Raw genomic sequence first — 24,099 nt, 5'->3', positions numbered from 1 at the left:
ACATTTTAAAAAAAATATTGTGTTTTCAACTATATTCTAAAATCTTGTTATTTAAGAATAATGGTCCCTGGAAAATTATCCATTTAATTTCATTATTATCTACTTTAACATATTATCACACATGTTAATACTTAATAAATATGTATTTATGATTACATCCAACTTAAATCATTTGACGTTTTTATAAATTGCATCATGACTCTCCTTATATAAAATTCTGATACTTGATAAAAAAATAGGTAAAGATCAAGTTGGTGAGTTTTATATTCATCTGAAAGAAAAGAGATTATGAGTCATAAATAATTGTGCCAAAAAAGAAAATAGTCATAAAATTGAGATTTCAAAATGAAACAAAAATAATTGTTGTTCCTTTTAGGAGATTATTCTTTAGTGTTGAATGTGTGAAATATGTATGGAGTTATATCCCCATTCTGGCTTATGTTCAGAACTGTTAATTTTCACATTTGTATATATAGATATAAAAAGTTTTATAGGGATAGACATATATATATATAGAGAGAGAGACATATAGATATCTATCTTTATATTTAGATCTAGATATCTAGATTTCTCGATATCTAGAACTCTATATAGATCTATCTATCTAGAAATCTAGAAATAGAGATGGACTTAATACACACACACACATATATATATATTTAGAGATATTGATCTCTACCTATGTTTTTATACTTAGAGACTTTAGTTTTAAGTTCTTGTTCTACAGTCTTACCTCTATAAGACTCAGCAAGTCATTTCACCTCTCTAAAGTTCATTTTCCTTAGAGGCAAAATGAGGGTGTTAAACTAGATGATCTCTAAAGTCTTCTCCAGGTCTAATGTTTTATCACTGCATGATGTCTTATGTTCTCAACCATTAAGCTTATCTTTGAAACAAGCCAGAATCCTTTTCTTTTGCATCAGACAACCCATAATCAATTAGTTGATAAGTATTAAGTGCTAAACGTGTGTCAGACACTGTGTTAGACATTAGTGTACAAATGCAAAGAATGAAACTATCCTGACTTTCAAGAAATTTCTATTCTATCTAAAGAGGCAACAAGAATATACATATATATATGTGCATATGAACATGCACATACATACACATATCCATACATATGTATACACATATATACAAATATTTATACATACATATATAAATACAAGATAATTAAGGAAGATAAGTTGTAGTATGGGAGGATATAGAAAGGCTTCATTATAGAATGTGGAATATGAGTTCCATCTTGAAGGAAGAGAAGAATTCTACTAGGAGAAAGTGATGATGGAGTATATTCCCAGGAAAAATGGGGCAGTGCTTATTGCAATATTTAGTCATTTTGGAAGCATGTAGTTCTAACAATCATTTACACATTTGTTTGGTCAGAATAGTAGAGGGAGGTCAAAGCTCATCATAACTTGAGGGAATGAATTTCAATTTAAAAGTCAAATATCATCTACATCAATAAATGTCTAAGGACTGCTCAGTATAAGCATGGTTTAGCATCCTATTCCTAAAATTGCTTTGGAATTTCACTGTAATAATAAACCATTGAATCTTAGAGTCAGAGAGGACCTCTGAGTAAACTAATCCAATTTTTACCTAAGTATGAATGAAAAGCAGATATCTCCAAACTGAAACTTTGAAACTGATCATACAATTCCTTAATGTACTGATAGAATATGTGATTAGCACACTAAACATTAGATTTATCATCTATTCTCATTCTGTTCTTTAAAAATAATTTATCTGTCCTGTAGAAATAGGACAATGGTCATCTGGCATTCCTTCTGTCTTGATGAAGGAAGAGTAGGGTCATTTGGCTGGTACATATGGGTCTAACATCCACAATGTAGAATTTTTAAGTTTAAGATATTTTTGTGCATTTTAGTGTCACCTTGGTGTATCTGGAAAATTTCAAGGGAATGTTTAACACATGCAGGACTTTTAGGTCTTTTTTAACCACACTATCTTATTTTTTTATATTTTTATGATTTTAGTAAATCTTAGTCAAGATTTACCTTATAGACCATAACTAGAAAATGTTCTAGTACTTAAATAAACAAATGTTAACTAGTAATATCATTCTATAGTTATTAAAAATAAATTTTCATAATATTTTCATATGGTTATAGAAGTCTTTTTTAAAACACTGTCCAGTGATTTTGGTGAACTGCCTTGATTCTGATTTGCTAATGTTGACTTAAAGACAAATTCACCTTTAGAATGGTAAACAATGTGTAACCATTACTTTATAAAACAGAAACTTCCATTTCTAGTAAATTAAACCATCTACAAAGAAAAATACAGGGTGCATACATCTAGCTTACCTTCTATCAGGATTCTGTTTTATCTGAGAGGTATATATCAAAATTATAAAAGGATTTTATTGAAACCCAGGTTTCACAAAACATACCGTTACTATACACATTACTAGGAGATTATTGACACTTTACATAAGAAAATGTGGTTAGGAATAGATTGAGATAAAATTATAAGAGCAATCAAAGAAAGTATGATCTCATGGAATGAGCATTGGGTTTGGATTTAGAAGATCTGAGTTCTGTTGCAAAGTTAAACACTTTAACAAGTTTTGTGACCTTAGCAAGTCACTTCTGTCTCTGAATCTCATTTTCTTATCTATAAATGAAAATGATTCTACTCATGCTACTCATCTCATAGGTTTTCTTTTTTCCCTAGGAAAGTACTTTATAAAACCTTAAAGCACTGCATGAATGTGTTATTATTTTTATAAGGTATTATTTTTGTAATGAATACCGTGATAAAAGATGATTTCCCCTCTACAGGGGACTTTATGTGCAAGCAGTCTTTAGCAGATTCTGTGGCCGTAAAACAAAAACAAAAATTCCTGGTGGACAGCCTTCTGGTAAGAAATGAGTCTGTCTAAAGTTGTGCATACTGGTCCTTAGACAATATATAACATGGAAATAATAATGAAACCTACATTACGTGAGGGTTAAATAAGACACAGCTAGGGCCCTATTAGTGAGAATAATGAATTCCCTAAAGTAGTTGAACGCAATTTAATTCACTATTAATTTTATAAAATGCATTAATTGATTCTAGCCCAATGTAAATATGTAATGTGGATTCAAATAACATGCTCATGGCATGGGATCCTTAATTGCACTAATCAGGACTTAGCTGTAATACATTTAAACATTATGCAAAACTTAAAGTACTATATTTATTACATTTAGCTATTGTTAATAATTTATGATGATAAAGAATGTGATGATGATCCCTTTGATACTGCTACTAGTATTACTGCTACTACTATGTTAACAACTATGACTAACACTAATGATATACAATCGGATTATAGGATACTTCAGACCTTTCCATTTCATATTATCTGCCATAGTTTGTTCTTAGCTGACTTCCCCTTCAATAGCCCAGAATCATAACTATGCCAAAATGAGATATCAGAGTTAGACTTTTGTGCAGGCAATGAGGTATAATGGAAGGATCACAGGACTTGGCCAAAAGATCCAAATTGGAGATCTGATTCTTACTTAATAATTGTATTACTTTGGGCAAGTTATTCAATATAATGAATTGGCTCTTTGTGAATCAGATTCCTCATCAGGAAAATGAAAACACTGTTAGTCTCTAAAGCCCTTTGAAGTTCTAATACTCTTAATATTTTCAAATTATGATTATTAGTAATAAAATAATCATATTAATATTATCATACTACATATTTTATACTGACTTATCTGAGGTTTTACTGGTTTCAGGCTGCCAATGTTAGAGTTCTATAGAACTTAAGTTTCATTCAATAAGAAATTAAAGGTAGTGGGAGAAAATGGCCTGTGGGCAGTTTTGAAAATCATCTGAAAAATAATTCCAAGTTTGATAAATTTTAAACACCATGCTCTACTTCCCCATAGCACTGGCAAGCAATCTTTTAGTCTCAAAAGAGAATTTGTGCCCAGATCCAAGAAAATTAATTTATACCCTTGTAAGTAGTTAATATTTTTAAGTGAGAGTAGTGTCTCAGACCCTGATTCTTCTGTTAAATCTCCTCATTTTGTCATAAAGGGTCTTGGCTACTAAGAGATTTGTTGTAGTACTTTATTTTAAAAAAAGATTGAATGTAGTACAAAAAAACCCTTTTTTGTTCAAAGGATCTAATGAAAAGATTAGTCTCAATCAGGGAGAACTCTGAATTACAGACTACTTTTTTAAAGAAATAATGTTTTAAAATACTTTAACGTACATGCTGGAATAAAATCTGAAAGAATAACATTGCCTAATAATTTTCCCTAGGAGAACTGATTTAATGAATAAGAATGATTTATAATTAGAATCAATGGTTGGTATGTAAATGATACTTTCAGGCTACATATGAGAGCAGGAAAAATATATATTTAATTATTTTAAATGTTACCTTTTAAAATTAGAGATATAATTATTATTTTTCATAAATAATATGAAAAAACAAGTCCAGAATTTTTCACAAATTATAGAATTAGTACTGTTGTTGTTTGTCCTCATTCTAAAAGAGGATCATGACAGATGTTATGATTTGCAAAGAATTGAAGTGAAGAAGGACTGTGCAAAGTCACCAGCCTCACTCTCTCCTCCAGAGGCATCTGAGTTCAGTGGCAAGATATGTATCAGGACAATTGTAGTTGGCCCCAGATATTTTAGGCCAGTGTTGTCTCCAAACTTCATTTCCCCTTCCCTGTCTGTTTCCTTTTTACTCTTATGATGCCTCATCAGATCGTAAGCTCCTTGAGGGCAGATAAGGTAGCTAAGGAAGAATATACAGAGGAGAAGGCAGTCCAGAATCATGTGGAACACATATAGTTAGGAAGAGTCAAGTCAAGAAGCTTGGCACATAGTAGGTGCTTAATAAATTTATGTTGCCTAGATTTTACTCTTTCTAATTATAGGTGTTTTGCATAGTTATGGACTCTGCCTTCTCCACATTCTCTTTCTCACGCACTTCTTCGACTCTTACAACTTAAATGCTATGAAATTGACTTACAAATTTATATCTATGGTTCCATATTCTCTTTCACACTCCAGAACCATTTTTCAAACTCACTGTCTTATCTTTTCTCCTTAGTGGCCTCCTGTTACCTTAAATTCAATATGCCTAAAACAAATTGTTTGTCTTTTTAATAAAACTTAATCATCCTTACATCCCTATTTGTATTTGTTATGGTATCTGGACACAATGCCTTTTAAAAATGTAGCTTAAAATTGTTTGGCTGCCATATCATATTTGTGATTTATATTGATCTTTCTTACCAATAAAACCTGGAGAATTTTTCCAGATATACTACTGTGTAATCACAAGTCCTCTATATTGTACCCAAAATTAGTATTTAAAAAAATTATCTTACCAGTTTTAGCACAGTGTTATAGCATCTTTTGGGATACTAACTCTTTCTTACAATGTGTTAGCTTTTCTTTCCAGCTTTGTTTCATTTGTAAATTCAAAAATCGTTTTATCTGTGTTTTTATCCAGTAATTCAAATTATTGATAAAATATGTTAAAAAAGTCTTTGTCCAAGTACAGATGCCTGGGATACCCTTTCCAAGTTGATGTCATAAAAACATCAATGATTGCTCCTTGAATCAGCTATTCGGTCAGTTGCAAAACTATTTAATCATACCTTCATATAGCCCAAATTTCCCAGTGTTTTCTATAAGAAAGATATGGGAGATATTGGGAAATGCTTTCTAAGGTCTAATTATATTTTTAATATTTCCCTGAGTAATCCTTTCCTGGTCCCCTTAGTTACTAGTGAGTTTATCTCCTCTCAAAACTACCATGTATTAATTTTGTATATAGTCTGCATATAATTAGTGGTACATCTGTACTTTCCAATTAAAATGTAAACTCCTTGAGGGCAAGGATTTTTTTTTCATAATTGTATTTGTAAATTCAGAGCTCAGCACAGTGTCTGGCACACAATAAACATTTAATAAATACTTTTTGACTGCTTTACTGCTCTTGTAGGAAAGAAAGAAAAAGCAAGCAAGAAAGCTAGCAGGCAAGAAAGAAAGAAAGAAAGAAAGAAAGAAAGAAAGAAAGAAAGAAAGAAAGAGAGGAAGGAAGGAATGAAGGAAGATATAATTTACTATTACCTTAGTAATATAGTTTAAAATTTTTCCAGGTGTTGAAATTGAACTCTATGCCATGTTGTTTATAAGCTCTATTATCTTCCCTTTTTTAAGAACTGGGATTTTTCTATTTTCTAGTCCTGTGAAAGCTACCATGACTTTCAGAAAGTCCTGATAGTGCCTCAGTGATTGCATCTTTTGGGTCCTTCAGGACCTAAGGATCCAATTCACCTGGGACTAGTGACTTGAATTAACTATATGTAGCAAAGTCCTTTCAATTGCCTTAATTTTATTTGGTAGTTGCTCTACTAGCCATTTCTGTTTTGTCCTTTCCAGTCCAAAGGTCATTATGTCCAATATGTCTTTCCAGTTTTTTTCTCTCCATTTCTTTGTTCCTATACTATTCTATTATATGAATTGACATATTGTGAAGTGAACCTGCAGTTGGAGTTTAGCAAAGGATAACTGGTGATAAACAAGGAAGCAAAGGATTTAGGGATGCAGAATAGTGTACAGTTAAACTAGTCAAGAATAGGTTTTGGATTGAGTCAAAAGAATATGTAGTAGGAGAGAGGAGTTTATAATCAGAGAGAGGAATTTCAAAGTTTACATTCATGCAGCTAGCAACATCATAGGTGATGGGGAGATATAAGATATGACTCTACCTGGAGTCATTTATATTGACAAAAATTCATGTCCTCAGAGTAAAGGAAATTAGTGAACCTGTGGAATATTCAAGGGGTTTTCAGCGTGTATTTTGAAGTCCTTGAGTACGAGGATAGAGTTTCTGATTGAGAGGAAGACAGTGAACCATGTCCTTAAATCTTTTTTTTTTTTTTTTTTAGTGAGGCAGTTGGGGTTAAGTGACTTGCCCAGAGTCACACAGCTATTAAGTGTTAAGTGTCTGAGGCCGGATTTGAACTCAGGTACTCCTGACTCCAGGGCCGGTGCTCTATCCACTGCACCACATAGCTGCCCCAGTCCTTAAATCTTAATTAAGTGAACCTTTAAGAAGAGATTGCTGAGTGACGGTGACAGAGACATTAAGGAAGTGACAGTGATGAGCAAGGAGTTTACCTACTCCTTATTAACTATTTTGTCAGGATGTGAAAGAAGGAGCATAGTGTTAGAGATTGTGACTAGGTATTTCTTGTCTTTTACAGGAAGTCAAGATTTTATTTATACTAGGATTCTGAAAGAGTATATGGTGAAGTGATGTAGAATGGGAGATTGTATCCTATGGAAGGGTAGAGCTAAAGTGTATGGGTATGGAATTATGAGAAGGAGAAGGTATGTTTTTCTCAAATGATGGCAACTCTGAATCATAAGGACAAGGAAAATAAGAACTTGAATTTTGCCATAGGATTTGGGGCAGAACCAGTTCATCCTTTGAATATGACATCAATGTGGGAGCAGGGTTTCTTGAACTGATTACTCAAAATACATGGGTTCTGGAGGTGGAGACAGAAGTAGGAGGTATCAGGGAGTTCTGTCCTCAGACTTGACTTAAATAACTGATATTCAGGTACCCCAATTAAAGACAGTAATTATACTCAGTTCCAGTTGCATAGTTCATCTCAAAGTGACAGGGAATGAGTCACATATTGAAGATTCCCTGAACATGAAGAAATGATTGAGCTCCTGATCTTTGGGTCCCCAGGAGCCTAGGACCACTAAGTACCTTTGATGCTCTGTGGTGTAAAATCAGGATCTTGGCTAAATGTGGAGCCCCTTCCATACAGACCTTCTTGTATTTCTAGCATCCTGAGGCAGAAGATTTTTCAGGGGGTATGTACTCCCCTTCAATGCAAGCACTATGGAGAGGCAATGTCCTTAAATATTAGGAAGAGCCTTAGACTTGGAGTCAGCAGAGAACTTTGACTCCCCCATTTTATACCAGTTGCGTGACCACAAATAATCCATCTATTTTTTCTGAGCTTCAGTTTTCTCATTTTAAAAATGAATATGGGGGCAGCTAGGCGGTGCAGTGGATAGAGCACCAGCCCTGGAGTCAGGAATACCTGAGTTCAAATCCGGCCTCAGACACTTAACACTTACTAGCTGTGTGACCCTGGGCAAGTCACTTAACCCCAATTGCCTCAATAAAAAAAAAAAAGAAAGAAAAAAAAATGAATATGTAACAAAAGCTTTCACACAGAAATATTCACTTCCAAATGTATGATCACAAATATACAAACACCCCCACCCCCCAACATCTGAAGAGCATAATCCCTACCTGCACTACCTTAGCCTCTAGAGATGAGAAGGAAATAGAGGCATAGCTTGAATTGGTTCCCATAGAGCACAGTCCCAGTTGCAAGCTCAAACCTCTTTGGACTTGAGTCCTAAGTCCCTTGGCTTCTCAGTGCTTCCATGCAGGGCTAGCTGGCTGCTGTACCATCATACCTGCAATCCCGGTTCCAATGTCTCTATTGCTCAAACTATTGGTCATTGATGATTACCTTGGGCACCTAACAAAGGACCAGAAACAAAGACTCATTTTAAATAGACAAGGCCCCGGGTCCATTTCTCAGAAATAGGATAAAAGAGAGATTGCAGCATATGTTCAGTTCATGGCATCCACACTGAATACTGCAGATAGGAGTGGCTGAGAAGGCTGCTGCCAAAAACATGGTAGAAAAAAGTGACCAACTCAGTCTCACCACTTTTAAAGACGTAGGCAGCACATCGTTAGGGGAGTTATGAACTGACCCAACCATTCTGGAGAGCAGTTTGGAACTATACCCAAAGAGCTATGGGGCTGTGCATAACCTTTGACTCAGCAATACCACTACTTGGTCTATATCCCAAAGAGACCATGAAAAAGGGAAAAGGACCCACATGTACAGAACTATTTCTAGCAGCTCTCTTTGTGGTGGCAAACAATGGGAAATTGAGGGGATGCCCATAAACTGGGGAATGGCTGAACAAGTTGTGATATATGAATGTAATGAAATACTATTGTACTGTAAGAAATGATGAGCAGGACGATTTCAGAAAAAACTGGAAAGACTGACTTGAATTGATGCTAAGTGAAATGAGCAGAACCAGGAGAACTTTGTAAACAGTAACAGCAACATTGTGTGATTATCAACTGTGATAGACTTAGCTTTTCTCAGCAATACAATGATTCAAGACATTTCCAAAGGACCCATGATGGAAAATTCTCTCCACATCCAGAAAGAAGAACTGTGGGATCTGAATGCAGATTGAATCACACTATTTTTACTTTTTGTGTGTTTTTTCTTTCTTGTGGTTTTTCCCTTTTGTTCTTTTTCTTCTTTCACAACATGACTAATGTGGATATAGGTTTAATGTGATTGCTATATTGGAGAGGGGGGAGGGAAGGGAGGGAAGCAGAGAAATTTGCAATTCAAAATCTTATAAAAATGAATGTTGAAAACTATCTTTACATGTAACTGGAAAAAATACTATTAAGATAAAAATAACAGGAACAGCAACAGCAAAAGCAACACAAATTTTTGAAAAAGATTTAGGCAGCCAATCAGGGGAGGCTACCCCACCTACATTGTAAGGGAACACAGGGGTTGGGGAAGAAAATAGAGGTTCCAGTTAGGCAAACTAAATATCTTCAAAAGTGGGATTAAACATTTAATAATAACTGTAGTATCTGCTTCACAGGGTTTTTGTGAAGACCAACTGAGATAATGTACATACACTGATTTGCAAACTTTAAAGTGCTATGCAATTGTTACATATTATCATTTCCCAGGAGCCTATACTGTTGCTTCTTACTTAAAAGTGTCATCCTTATCTTGAAGTTCTCACACCCTAATGTAAATATTGTTCAGGGTCACTAGAAACTCCCTCCCTCCACCCCTGACCTGAAAAGTCCACATGATTCTCAGTATCCAGGAAATTCAAAGTGAAGGGGCACTCCTTGGTTGTGGCTTATGCAACTCCTAGTTTCACTCATGTCCTAGGAACTGCTCTTTTGTTTTATTTTGCTCTTAGAAATGCTGCCGGCTCATATTTCTGCAATTTCTGATTTGCCCAAAGAACTATTTACTACTTCTGTCTGCTAGGTATCTGGGGTCATGTCCTCCCAAGAGAGTCCATGTAATTTTATAGGCCTCATTCACAAGTCTCAGAGAAACCGTGTGTCTATATATATTCCCCTATTTTTAGCTAGATACCCTCTCTCTATTTTTTTTAGTCTGTATTGCCCCATATCAAGTTTAAGAGTATAGTCAATTTGTACAAACTAGCCATGGACTTGTGAGTGGCAGAACAATAATGAGGCCTGGAATCTATTTTACACATTTTTAGAAACCTTACATCTGGTCAAAGAGATACAAGGGGAAGACTTCTGCAGCATTTCAGGACATATATGGGCATATCTGCTACATGTAGCAGCTAAGTGGCATACTGGATGCCAGTGTTGTAGTCAGGAAAACCCTGAGTTCAAAATCTGCTTTAAATAATTTCTAGCTCTGTGAAACTAGGCAATTTATTTAATTTCTATGGACTTCTGTTTCCTCATCTATAAAATGAGTTAAAATAATAGGATTTATATCATAGGGTTGTTGTGAGACTCAGATGAGATAATATGTATAAAGTGCTTTGTAAAATTTAAAGTACTATGTAAATGTTAATTATCATTATCAACATCATTATACATTGCATCATCCTTATTTATGAAATTCTTCTTCCTCATGTAAGTTTCTGGAAGGTAGGCACTCTTTGTATCTCCAGTACTTAGCATATTGTCTTATTCATAGTGGGGGCTTAATGAAACTTTGTTGAATTGAACTCAATTTATAATCCTTTGAATAGTGTTAGTGACTCAGCAGATCAAGGTCACAATCACAAAGATTTTAACAGAACAGGAGACATAAGGTTCAGTTGAAATTGGGAAGCATCTTCATTATTACCTTTATCCTGGAAGTCATATGAAACTACCAATGAAAGCAGAAACAAAATTCAAGAAAGCTTCAGAATTTACCTTGTTTATGAGATATGATCTTCTCCTGTCATCTTTTGGCAGATGTCTTTCATTTCTGAAACTCTGACATTGAAATGTAGGTGGTATTAAAGATTGCCTAAAAGCAGAATGATACAGATATACCAGATTGGAGAAAGAATGAAGTATAATTATCATGACTTTAACAGCCGATATGTCAGAATAATTCAGATGTAGAATAGCTAGAAAGTATCATGAACTAATTTAACCTACTAGATAAATAAACATAAGTTGTAATCACAAGCTTTGAAAGACTTTATTAATGTCAAATGACTCAGAAATTTGTTGAAACATTTAAAATTTATAGCAACACAAACTTCAATTTATATTACTTGATTGGTGTTTTAATGGATTGGGTTGAAACTTCTACAACAAATTATGGAAGTTGTTCTTAAAATGTCATCATTATCCCATTTAATGATGAGGTTCTTTTTTGGAATACGTTCCATAGTTTTGTTGGGGTTTTTTGTTCGGGTGGTTATTGTTTTTGGTTTTTTTGCTTTGCTTATTGTTATTGTTGTTTTTACCTAATGCAATAATATTTAGATTTATTATTCTTTTAAGTTTTGGGTGTAGAAACATTAAATAAAGTAATTGTGGTTTAATAAAAATGTTAAAATACCTCAAAAGCTAACATATCCGTGGTTTAGAAGTGGTGGACAGGAACCTAGGCAATTTAATTGACATGTTTCAGAATATAAATAGTGAATGAAACACTGGCCTTGTATGTTAGAAGAATTGGATTTAATCCCTAGTTCTTCGTGACCTTGGATACTTCCTTTAACCTTTCCAAGCATCAAGTATACTATTTCTAAAATGAGAACAATACAAATGTATATCTGCTACCAATCTCAGAGAGTTATATAGATTATGTAAAACAGTGCATTTAAAAAACCCTTGTAATGGCAAATAATAAGATCTAATAGCTAGTTTTTGTATAGCACTTTAAGATTCTCAAAGTGCTTTACAAATACAGATGGTAAAGAGACAAACACTGAAATTTCACTTTACCCTCCAATCTATATAGCAACAGCCTAATCAAAAAGTGAAAAATGGAAAAAAAATTAGGAAATTAATTAGATGATTCATCTTAATTTTTAAGAATATAATTATATTATCATTAACCATAATTTCTCTTGTCTGTACAAATGAAATATAATGCAAAAATTACAAGCAGATATTATAATTTTATTTTGAAATAATTTTTTTTCATTTTCCCATTCCTATTTTCTTTGTCTATGAATAAAAAACAATGGACTGCATTAGTTAACACAATTTGGGGTTCCAAGGTATTCTTAAATTCTGGTCCTGAAAGAAGATATGGCCACCTTTTCCATATACTAGCTCATGGGTGCTGAATATCCTTCTAAAGTTGATAAGGAAAAAGTAAAAGACATTATTTATTATCCCAGAAAATGAGCTGACAGTCTCTAATCAAATGATTATAAGTCAATCTGTTCCATCTCAACTGCATAAGGTTCAATTGGTTTCCAGCATGAATACTTTGATTGATATCAGGGGGACTTCAAAAGCAAAAGGAGAACAGAAATACTGACTGCTATGTAATGTTTTAATTTTGTCACATTCATACCAAGGTTGTTCCAGACTGCTTTTATGAGACTAATTTTGGCCAAAAAAAGCAACTGGTGGTAGCAGTTACCTAAGAATTGAAACAAACATCTAGTTGAAAAAATATGCTTTGTCTTTAATTTGTAATCTATTTCAAAATTGACAATTAAGGCATGTTCTGGGTTTTATCATTAATTTAATTTAACCAACATTTAACAACTTAAGTTGATTCAGTATTATTTCAGTCATATCCAACTCTTCATGACCTCATTTGGCATTTTCTTGGCAAAGGTACTAGAACGGTTTGCGATTCTTTCTCCAGCTCATTTTATAAGTGAGGAACTGAGGCAAACGGGGTTAAGTGACTTGCCCAGGGTCACACAGAGGTCAGATTTGAATTAAAAAAGATGAGTCCTACTGACTCCAGGCCCAGCACTGTGTCACCTAGCTGCACTGATTCAGTAAACACTTATCAGATACTTATGGTGTACAAGGGACTATGTCAGGATCTGGGGATATGAAGACAAAAACACAGTAGTCCTTGGACTCAAGAGACTTATGTTGTACTATTTTTAGAAGATTATGTAATTATGGGGAAGCTCGGTGGCACAGTGGATAAAGCACTGGCCCTGGATTCAGAAGGACCTGAGTTCAAATCTGGCTTCAGACACTTAACACTTACTAGCTGTGTGACCCTGGGCAAGTCACTTGACCCTCATTGCCCCCCCCCAAAAAAAAAAGATTATGTAATCAGATACAAAGATTATTCGGCAATGATTTTTATTAGATCATAGTAAATTAAATATTCATTATGTTTCAGAAATAGTGGTATATGGTATGGTGCAATAAGGTTATACTTATATAGAACCTAGTCAATTAGTCAATTCGATAAAAAAAAAAAATCAAGACAATTCATCTAATTCATTTCTTTTTTTTTTCCATTTTTCACTTTTTGATTGGGCTGTTGCTATATAGATTCATCCCACACTGTAAGACCCCACAGATTCCATTCTGATTCATATGTTGCTTTTCATCTAGATAGGGTATATTATATTGAAAAACACACACTCTCAAAAGGAAAGACCTGAAGCATGAATAATTTGTATGAACATTCCCAGTGACAGTGCATTCTCTAACTCATGAAGTAAACATTTCCATTTGTATGTAGTTGTAATTGTTAAGACTTTCTTCTACTTATTTTGCTGAGATCTGATTCTCTGTAACTTTCCCCAATTGCTTTTAGGTCTGTCCTCCGGGGCCAAGAAGAATAAATCTAATTATTTTTCTTCATGACAGTCCTTTAAATAGTTGAAGACCAAATCCCTATATTCCCTATGTCTTCTCTTATTCAGGCTAAACATACTCAGTGACTTGAATCTTGGCTTTCAATTCTATGTGAGTCTTCCATGCCTTTTTCCTGGTACTTTCTCCATTTCTGTGATGATTCCTCTCTTCACTTCTGCCTTTACTTCTGTATTCCTAGTTTCCCTCAAATCACTCCTTTTTGGGGGCAGCTAGATGGCGCAGTGGATAGAGCACCAGCCCTGGAGTCCAGAGTACCTGAGTTCAAATCCGGCCTCAGACACTTAACACTTACTAGCTGTGTGACCCTGGGCAAGGCACTTAACCCCAATTGCCTCACTAAAAAATAACAAAAACAAAACAAAAACAAAAAAAATCACTCCTTTTTTCCCCCAAATCCCCAGGTATTTGTTGTTTGGAGGTTAATAAAGTAGCAAACCTCTTACTTTTGCTTCACTGCTATCTATATGATTGATAGCAGTATTGGGTGGCAAAGGCTAAGTCCTTTGCCCCTTCATTTTCTGTATCATGTTCTCTTTGTAGAATTTTCCCCCTGAAAAATATGAACTCTCCTATTGGTGATCTTTATTTGTAGGATTCAATTTATTGTCTGCCATCTTTCATAAAATGTATAACCATTGAAAGAGAATTGCATTCTTTAACAAGTTTTTGCATTTGTCCAACGTAATGCTTGATTAATAGGTTTAGATATGCTGACTGAGGCCTAACTGTAGGTTGATTTGTTGTTGATAAATCAGCTGTAATTGAATTTCCCTTCTGTACCATTATCCATGTTCTACAGTTACATTCATGGCAGAAATTATCAAGACTGAATGTTCTATGTGCATCCATCTGCAAGTATTCATGGGCATACATTTTGTGATAAAGCTTTGTGTTCAAACAGTGGAAAATGCTTTGATGTATTCAACAGATAATCATTATACTTCCAACCAAAGCAATTTTGAATCACAGCAGAATTAAAATGAGTATGTGACTTATGTGCACCCCTGGGTACACATCTGTGTATGCTCAGTTTAATGTCCATTCTGCTTTGAAAGCATAAAGAGTTCAGCTGTGGTCCATGATCTATAGAAAGGGACCTTAATTTTCCTCTTCCTTTTCCCATTACTTGCAGAAATGAAATGTAGTTTTCAAAATAGTGACCTTGAACTCTGACCTTTGCTTGCAGCTTCTGAAATGGCACTCAGAAAAACACTCATGACTGCTTCATGACCAATGTCTTAAAGCTAAGTGCTGGCTTTTTAACTTTATAAATGCCAAGTATAGTTATTATTGTATGGCTGATGAAAAAATCAAATTTAAGAAGTCTTTTATTGTATACACTCAAAGTAATTTGTTTTAAGATATTCTACCCTTATAATAAGTTCTTAGTACTAATTTTTTTGCGTGTGTGTGTGAAGCAGTTGGGGTTAAGTGACTTGCCCAGAGTCACACAGCTAGTAAGTGTTAAGTGTCTGAGGCCAGATTTGAACTCAGGTCCTCCTGAATCCAGGGTCGGTGCTCTACCCACTGCGCCACCTAGCTGCCCCTTAGCACTAAATTTTGACAACAGTCCTCACACACAATTCAATAACCGTTTTTACTGCAAAAATAATTCATTTTGTTTTTAAATTTTCAGTTTGTAACACTCCGTTACCCAAATTTGAAAATCAGTATAGATATAGATATGTTGCTTTGATTTTTTTTTTAATGTGTCCTGGGCTTTTGATTTCATTGGTGTGGAAAACTCTGCATGTGAAAAGTACTTCTACAGATGCAGCTCAACAATTCATCTGTAGCTTACAATGTCATACAATTTCCTGGAGCATTTAGAGATTAAATGATTGTCCATGACTCCCTACTAGAATATGCCATATGCGGACCTCAAAGCTAGATCTACTGACTGCAAAGCCAGTCCTCTATATTCTGTGCCATTGCTGCCTCTCTATGATTATCTGTGTAGTTGAACAATGGGCTTAAGTCTCTTTTAATTATGGACTTAAAGCACAGTTTCCTATTTCTTCAACTTCAAAATATTTACTTAGAAAGTACATTTTTGGCTTGAAACTCTGATCTATAAGTTTCTTGAGAATTACAGGAACTATCTCCCCAAACAAATAGGATGATTAACTGTTAAAGTCTGGCTTTAAAAATGGCTTTTCTATCATTTTACCCTCAGCCCTATCATGGATTCTTAATCACCAGTGAACAAGTTGTTTTGGAATAGAAACCACTAGAGTTAAGAAAAATAAAAGTTATTGTCAAGTATTAAAGCACAGCTTTGGCTTTGAACAGTATCAGAAAGGGTGTTAATGTGAGTTAATGAAGAATTTTAAATGGAAATATTACAGGCAGGGTTAACTTGGAGTCTGAACCATTTTTCAGGTCCTGGTAATATTATAATCTCTCTCTCTCACTCACTCACATGCAAACACATTGAATTGGAATCATAAAACTTTGACTTGAGTCTTAGTTCTTCCTTTTTACTATCTGTGTGATTTTGGCAAGTGAACAAACATTTAAGTGTTTGCATTTTCCAAACACTGTACTAAGTTCCAGGAACATAAAATGAAGCAAAAAGAAAGACATATCTTGCCTGCGAGGAACTTATGATCTAACAGAGGGAGACAAAATATAACTGGAAGCTAAAAAGCTGTTTTTCTTTGTTTGTTGTTTTTTTGGGGGGATGGAATGAGTCATGTCAAGCTCTGTGCTCAGTTCCTCCATCTGTTAAATGAAGTATTTGTATTCGGTCACCTCCAAGGTCTCTTCCAACTCTAAAATTTTTATGATATTTAAGTTGCTCCTAGAAATTATTTGCAACCCTAGGAATTATAAACACAATTATTTACATATATATACTTTTATGTGGTAACCATTAATGTTTATGTTTCTTATCACCAAATATACTAAAGACAGAATTTTCCTTTAGCAAAATTTCCTAAAGTATGATTCATGTAACATACAGCAAGCATACAGTGTAAAACAAGCCAAAAAAAGTCTGAATTTAATTCCTATTTATTACATTGTCATCTTTGTGACCCTCTAAGTTTCTTTTTTTTCTTTTTTTTTTTTTTTTAAGTGAGGCAGTTGGGGTTAAGTGACTTGCCCAGGGTCACACAGCTAGTAAGTATTAAGTGTCTAAGGCCGGATTTGAACTCAGGTACTCCTGACTCCAGGGCCGGTGCTCTATCCACTGTGCCACCTAGCTGCCCCTGACCCTCTAAGTTTCTTGAGGTATCTGGGCCTCCATTCTCTAATATTTAAAATGGGAATAGTAACCCATGTCCACTGTGGTCATCACAGAGTTCTTGGGAAGGAACCTTAAAATATCTTGTAAATACACACGGGGAGTGTACCTGAGACTTCATTGGTATAAGGAACTCCCTGGTGAGGAAATTTCCTTTGCCAATACCAGCTGTCAACTCCTCTGCAATTTATAGTCATAGAGAACTCCCTAGCACACTGAGAAGTTAAGCGACTTGATCAGGGACACAAAGCCCATATATGTCAGAGGAAGGATGCAGACTCAGGCTGTCCTGGTTCTGAGGATGGCTCCCTATCCATGATCACAAGCTGCCTCTATATGAACTGTTAATAATGTACCCAGTACCCTTTGAAAGGTACCATGGTGTAGTGGAAAGACTGCTGGACTTGACTCAGGAAAGACTAGATTCATATTTTGCCTCTAGCATTGATCTGTTTATGTGAGCCCAGGAAGGTTGCTTAAGTTTTTTGAACTTCAGTTCAAAAATGGGGAATAATGATGATCACGGTGATGATGATGATGAATAATAAGGATGATGATAAAGTGTAGTCTCCTTTCCAGAATGTTATAGGGATCAAATGAAATACTATATGGAATGTACCTTGAAAGCTATGTACATGTACATATGTACATGCTGAACAATATATGGTTAAATAAATTGTTTTCTAACTAATTTTTGTTCTGCTTATTACTTCACTGAGTGAAATGTCTTCTACTCAATGTGGTACCTCATTAGAAACAATAGAAAGAAGAGAGCTACCATTTCTAAGGATTCAATGAGATAATATTTAGATGGAACCAAAACTTTTTTCAGAACAGCTATTTTCTCAACAGTAAAGATGTAAACTTTTCTCATTTCTTCTGCTATTTTAATCCATATATATTTATATATACACAATACGTGTATATATAAGCTATTTCATATATAGACATACATATGTATGTGTGTATATATACACATATACATGAATATATGCATGCATGCATATATATATAAAAATATTTCCCCTAGAAAAGCCACTCAATGTGGTAGAGGATTGCCTGTATTTTAAAAACTATCTTCAGAGTACAAGGCTAGTATCCAAACTACTTTTTCTCTCATTTTTGTCACCTAAGCAGACTAGAAGCGTTCTAATTTTTATTGAATATCCCTGACATGTTACTAAATCATGACAAAAAAAAATACCAGAGAAAAGAATATAAGGCTGAGAATTGTGTGTGAGCACTGGGTTCTAGTCCTAACTTTTCCAATGTCTCCTATTTGACCTTAGCAGGTTACTTGCCCTTTCTGGTTTTTGTTTCTTCTATAAAACTGAATCGGGTTGGTTAGAATAATAGTGTCAAATTCAAATAGAAATAGATCCCTGAGGCTACATATTGATTTAAAAAACCACAAATTAACATTATCTTTATTGTCTTGTAATTTTGTTAAACATTTCCCAATTATATTTTAATCTGGTTCCTAGTAATTTAAGAGTTTTGCTTAGATACTCTCTAAGGTGAGTTCCAGGTCCAAAATTCAATTATTCTGTAGCTATTATGAGGAATCATCTCATATACTTTATGGAGGGCCTTTATGGACATAAAGCTGACTTTGAGAATCACTGAAAGTTTTGCAATGAAATCAATTTTATTGAAGTTTAAATATATAATGGACAGATAACCTCTATTTAAAGGCATTACTTTCCCTGCTTTTTGGTTATCTTCTCTTTTCATGAACGGAATGGTGGTCTCTTTTTTGTTTTCTACTTTCCGAAGTCTGTTGCTATGTAATAGTGACATTTGCCAAACTGTATTTTTTGAAATCATGAAAGCAATTCCTGACTCATATCAAATAAGTTTCTAAAAATTTTACTGAGTTTTTAAAGAGATCCAAATTACATGGTAGCAGTTAGGGAGAAACTATTTTCTATAACATGTTCCTGTATATTTTCTTTGAAACTTCCTTTAGAACACTGTGCAGAAATCTTTTAGTATTGTTAAGATAAATCAAATGAACCCAAATTAGTAGAAGACAAAGAAGGCCCATAAGGCTCTTCCCCTTTAATTATTATTCATAAGTCCATTCCAGAAGCTTCTGTAACACTGAAATGTTATATTGGCCTCCTCAGCTCTTGCCATCTGCCTGTTTCTTATCTTTTCCTTGGTTAACTAATATGCTCTCATTTGTGAAACCTGTATCATAAACTTCCCAAAACAGGAGAAAAATGGCCTCTACAATCATCTAACCTTCCTTCAGAACTTTTGCTCAGGAAGAACTTAGGCATGCCTCTGCACAGTAATTAGAAAGTGTCCGAGTTTAGAGGAAGTTAATCAAGTTTGGAATTAGCTAAATTCCTGAAGCATTAAAATCTTAACTTCTTAGCTAATTAATTTGTTCAGCAAAGCAAAACAAAGCAGAAAATACATCATGCATGTCTGGTTCCTCACAAGTACATGTGTATGTGGTGAAACACTCTTTCATTTTCCAAATTTAAAAGATTTGCTTGGCAAATGATCTTCTGGGCCAAAAACAGTACTGCTTTCTAAAATGTTAAACTCGGATACTGTGAATAAAATGGTTCATATATTACTTATTTTTTAATTTATGGGGAAGAAACATATGTATTTAATACATTACATATTAAATATACTTCTGGCTAAAACCTTGAAAGATTTGACATAAAAATCATCATCACAAGGCTTATTCAATAATAACTGCATTTCTTTTAGGGGGAAAATACAGGTTAGAGTTAAAAGCAAGGCTAGTTTAATGAGGATAATTTGACATTTTTATCAGTTCAGTTTTTGCCTGGCAACATAGAGTCAATCATGTCTTCTCTTTTATAAGATGAGAGAAACACAGTTTTCCACACTGCTGACCATTACAGTATGGTAATAATCTGTATAATCCTGAAAGCTTTAGTTAAACAGTCAACAAATATGTAAGCACACACTTCCTATACAAAGTACTTGTCTAGGAACAAGATGATTTAGTGAATTGAGAATACACTCAGATTCTCCTTTAAAATCCAAAGTTTATCATATTCTTGGTTTACCTGTACTTTAAAATGCTTGTGGTTAAGAATTTAGGTAATTTGTTCTGCACTTTTCAAGTGAACTGATTGAATAGCAGAAGAAATTATTTCAACCACACAAACATATCACAGTGATAATATTTTCTTTATCATCATCACCACCACCAACATATTTATTTAAGCAGATATATACAAAGGACCCTTTATGAGAATGGCTATATTAGTGTAGTGCCTCAAGAGCCATTCAGAAGACCTGCGTTCAAGCCCAGCCTCTGCCACATATTGGCTATGTGACCTTGGACAAATGAAGTAACTTCTTACTGCTTTAGAAAACTCTCAAAAAAAACCCCTGCATATTGCAGGGAGAGTACCATTCTCAATTTCTTTCCCATTTCTTCCTCTTTCTGTCTTTCTGTCTTTCTTTTTTCTTTGGTGGGGCAGTGAGGGTTAAGTGACTTGCTCAGGGTCATACAGCTAGTAATTGTCAAGTGTCTGAGGCCTAATTTGAACTCAGATCCTTCTGAATCCAGGGCCAGTGCTTTATCCACTGCACCACCTAGCTGCTCCCCACCCCTATCCTCTTGTCTTCTCAATATAAATGAAATCACAGGTTCATTCCTTATTTTTCCTATCCCCATTCCCATCCCTATCCCTATCCCAACTTACAAGCATTGTGTTAGGCACTAGAGCTACAAAGCTGAAATATACCTCAGTCCCTGCCTTTGTGGAGCTTAAAATATAGTCAGGGAATAATAATAACAATAACAATAATAACAATAATAATAAAGCAGTTATTATGTGCCATGCACTGTGCTTTATAATCATCATCTCATTTGATCCTCAGAACAGCTCTAGAAAGTAGATACTATTACTATTACCATTTTGCAGATGAGGAAAATGAGGCAGAGGTTAAGTGACTAGCCCAGGGTCACAGCAGCTAGTAAGTGTCTGCGCACATCGGATTTGAATTTCCTTAGTCCAAGCCCACTCTCTAGCTACTGAGCCACATAGTTATACATATCCTATTTACTCAATCTTCAAAAGAGAGAGGGAGTACCAGGCAATGTTTTCCACCAATTTAACCTCATCCTCAAATCTGCAAATCATTGAGCATTTGCAATCATGTAACTTTCATTGCATGATGGAATTATGCCTAGGAGTGATTAGGGAGGGGTTTAAGAAGTGAGGAAATGCTATCTTTCCTTGAGAGATATTATTCAGCATTTACAAATGCCAAGATAAACATGTTTCATTACATGTTTGAGTATCCTGTTGTAGAAATATAATCATTATGTTGTAGGATGAAATTATCATTTGACATAGAATCAAACTGAATTTTTTTAGTTTTTCTGAGGGTATATTGACAGGGAAAAAACTCATTTCAATTGAGATGCTAACAAATATGGTTTAAAATCATAAAGGCAACATAATTATGAGAGGCTGAATTATAGTAACACATTTCTTCTTGATTGTGACTTCAGTGTCAAAAGTTATACATACATATTATTAACTCTCTATTGCAGTGCTGTTTTATTATTTTCCATTTGGAATAAGCTCAGAGTTCTATTCCCTAGGGTTCTGAGAAACCAAATCCCCCTGTAAACTTAAGTGGTATATAATGAAATTGCACTTTGAAAATTGAATTGCATTAGTTTGGGCACATTTGATCATTGATCATTGATTGTTGACCAGAGCATTGCAATTTATACAAATAATTGAAGAGTGGTTGGGCTTTTGCCCTTACTGTAAATTTTATAGTATAGCATCTCTTGAATGTGCAAACTGCTCTATTATGCTTTTATTTCTCTATTTGTATGATAACACGTTTACAGTCATTATCTCTGCTCTTAATAAATTATTCTTCAGGTTACTTTCTTTTCAGGAGGTCCCTCTCACTCATAGCCTTTGTCTGTATCGTCTCAACGATAAGTGACCCGAAAATCTTCAGTTCATATGTATATGATATATGATATATACATAGTATAGATATAGATATGATATAGTAGATACAGATAGATGACAGATAATAGATGCATAGATACATAGATGATAGATACATACATAGATGATAGATACATACATACATACATAGATGATAGATATATTCCCAATTAAAATGCTTTTCCCCACCATCATCATAATGATTATCATTCATTATTCTATATTGTGTTCTGCATTAAATAATTTTTGTATCCCTAGAAATTTAGGATTATGTCTTTAAATGTAGATCTACTCCCAAATATCCAATTCTAATCCTATTTTCTCTTCAGATTTCCTGACACTTCTCCAAATGCCTATAGTACATCTTGACTTGATTATTTTATCTGTTAAGGTCACTGCTATAGGAAGAGATTTTTAGATACAAATAAAATTGTTGCCTGGCTGAACCCCACTGTTTGATTACATGTATGTGTATTTGTGTTTGTGTATGTTTAATTTTTAAATTCAGCAGAAAACACTGAAATCTTTTGATAGTACAATCACAATGATTATTTGAAAATAATCATATCTTAATCATTGTTATCCTCATTATTTTACAGCCACTAAAAATAGCAACAGGATTTTTTGAGCATTGGTCATCTTACCCAAATGCAAAGCATAGTTTAGCAAAAATGAGCTGAACCTCTAGTCAAGAAACATTGGTTCAGATATTGCCTCTGAACACTGTGTATAAGCTGAGTGTATAAGCAAATCATCCAATCCCTCTAAAACCTTAGATTGCCTATCTATAAAATGGGGCAATGCTGACTCACTGGGTTGTTTTGAAGAAAACACTTTGTATACATCAAAATCCTTTATAAATGAGTTATTATTACTACCAACTTTCTATACTGGCTGGGAAAGCATCTTCATCAGACATTAGTCATGCTTATTCTGCATAAGTTGCTTTCACACTGACTCATGGTGAATGGATTAAGGAAAACCCAGGACTCAATTTACATTGTGTTGCCTCATTTCCTCACATAGCTTTTTGTAATGGTATTAAGTACTGCTAATTTAAGAATGAACCACAATACCTCTTGGAAAGAAAGAGCAGCTTTGAAGAAATTGAGTTATTCCGACAGATTTAATTCACCATTATTCACCAATAGTATGAAGATGTGTTCATCTTTGTTTTATAATATGCTATAGGCCAAACCTTATACACATGGTCAGGGGCAAATATAACAATATTTGTTGGACTTACTCTGTTATAGTGAAAGAAAATGATTGAACATCAGCAAGTATACAAAGGAACTGGTTTGGCCTTGCAATAGAACTAACACTATTATAAGAGGGTACTCTGTAATGGATTTTTACTGTTCTTAATTATTTAGATTCCTATTTAGGATTTTATTAGTTACTGCATGAAGAAGAGACAGAAAGTCACCTCAAATGTTAATTGTCTTACACTGAATGGAATCTTAGATTCCAATAGATTTTTGTGCCAAGTGAGTTTAATCTCTTCAGTTAAAATAACCAAGGGAAACCTGCCTCCCTCAAAAAAAGAACCACCATTTCAGAGATCATCAAGATACAATATAGTTTTAAAAATGGAAGATAACTAGACATAATAAAAGGAATCTGGTTCATTTTATACACAAGAAAATGGAGAGGTTCAGGGATGTGACAACTAATGCCACTCAAGTTGGAAATAACAGTGCTGATGTTCTCTACAGCACAGAAGATGACATTGTTTATGTTTTTCCAAGATAGAACTTAAGGTTATTGACTGAAACATGATTTCCTAATGAAGAAAGACTCAAAATTGATATTATGGCTTAAGGGAGACAAATATAGACTAGAGTCAGGAACCCTGAATTGCTGTTATTATATTCTTCCAAAATCTATCAATTATTAGTTATATAACCATGGGT

General features: G+C 34.2%; 1 protein-coding gene across 2 annotated transcripts in view; it reads left to right on the top strand.

Moving 5' to 3' along the window:
• Positions 1-24,099, top strand: part of GABRB2 (gamma-aminobutyric acid type A receptor subunit beta2) — a 256,620-nt gene that overhangs the window by 18,133 nt on the left and 214,388 nt on the right. The gene's annotated exons all lie outside the window — the stretch shown is intronic.

This window comes from Dromiciops gliroides, chromosome 2 (assembly GCF_019393635.1).
Source record: "Dromiciops gliroides isolate mDroGli1 chromosome 2, mDroGli1.pri, whole genome shotgun sequence".
NCBI classification, from domain to species: Eukaryota; Metazoa; Chordata; class Mammalia; order Microbiotheria; family Microbiotheriidae; genus Dromiciops; species Dromiciops gliroides.
Note: the sequence above shows the minus strand (reverse complement) of the source record. Positions and strands in the feature narration are given on the sequence as shown.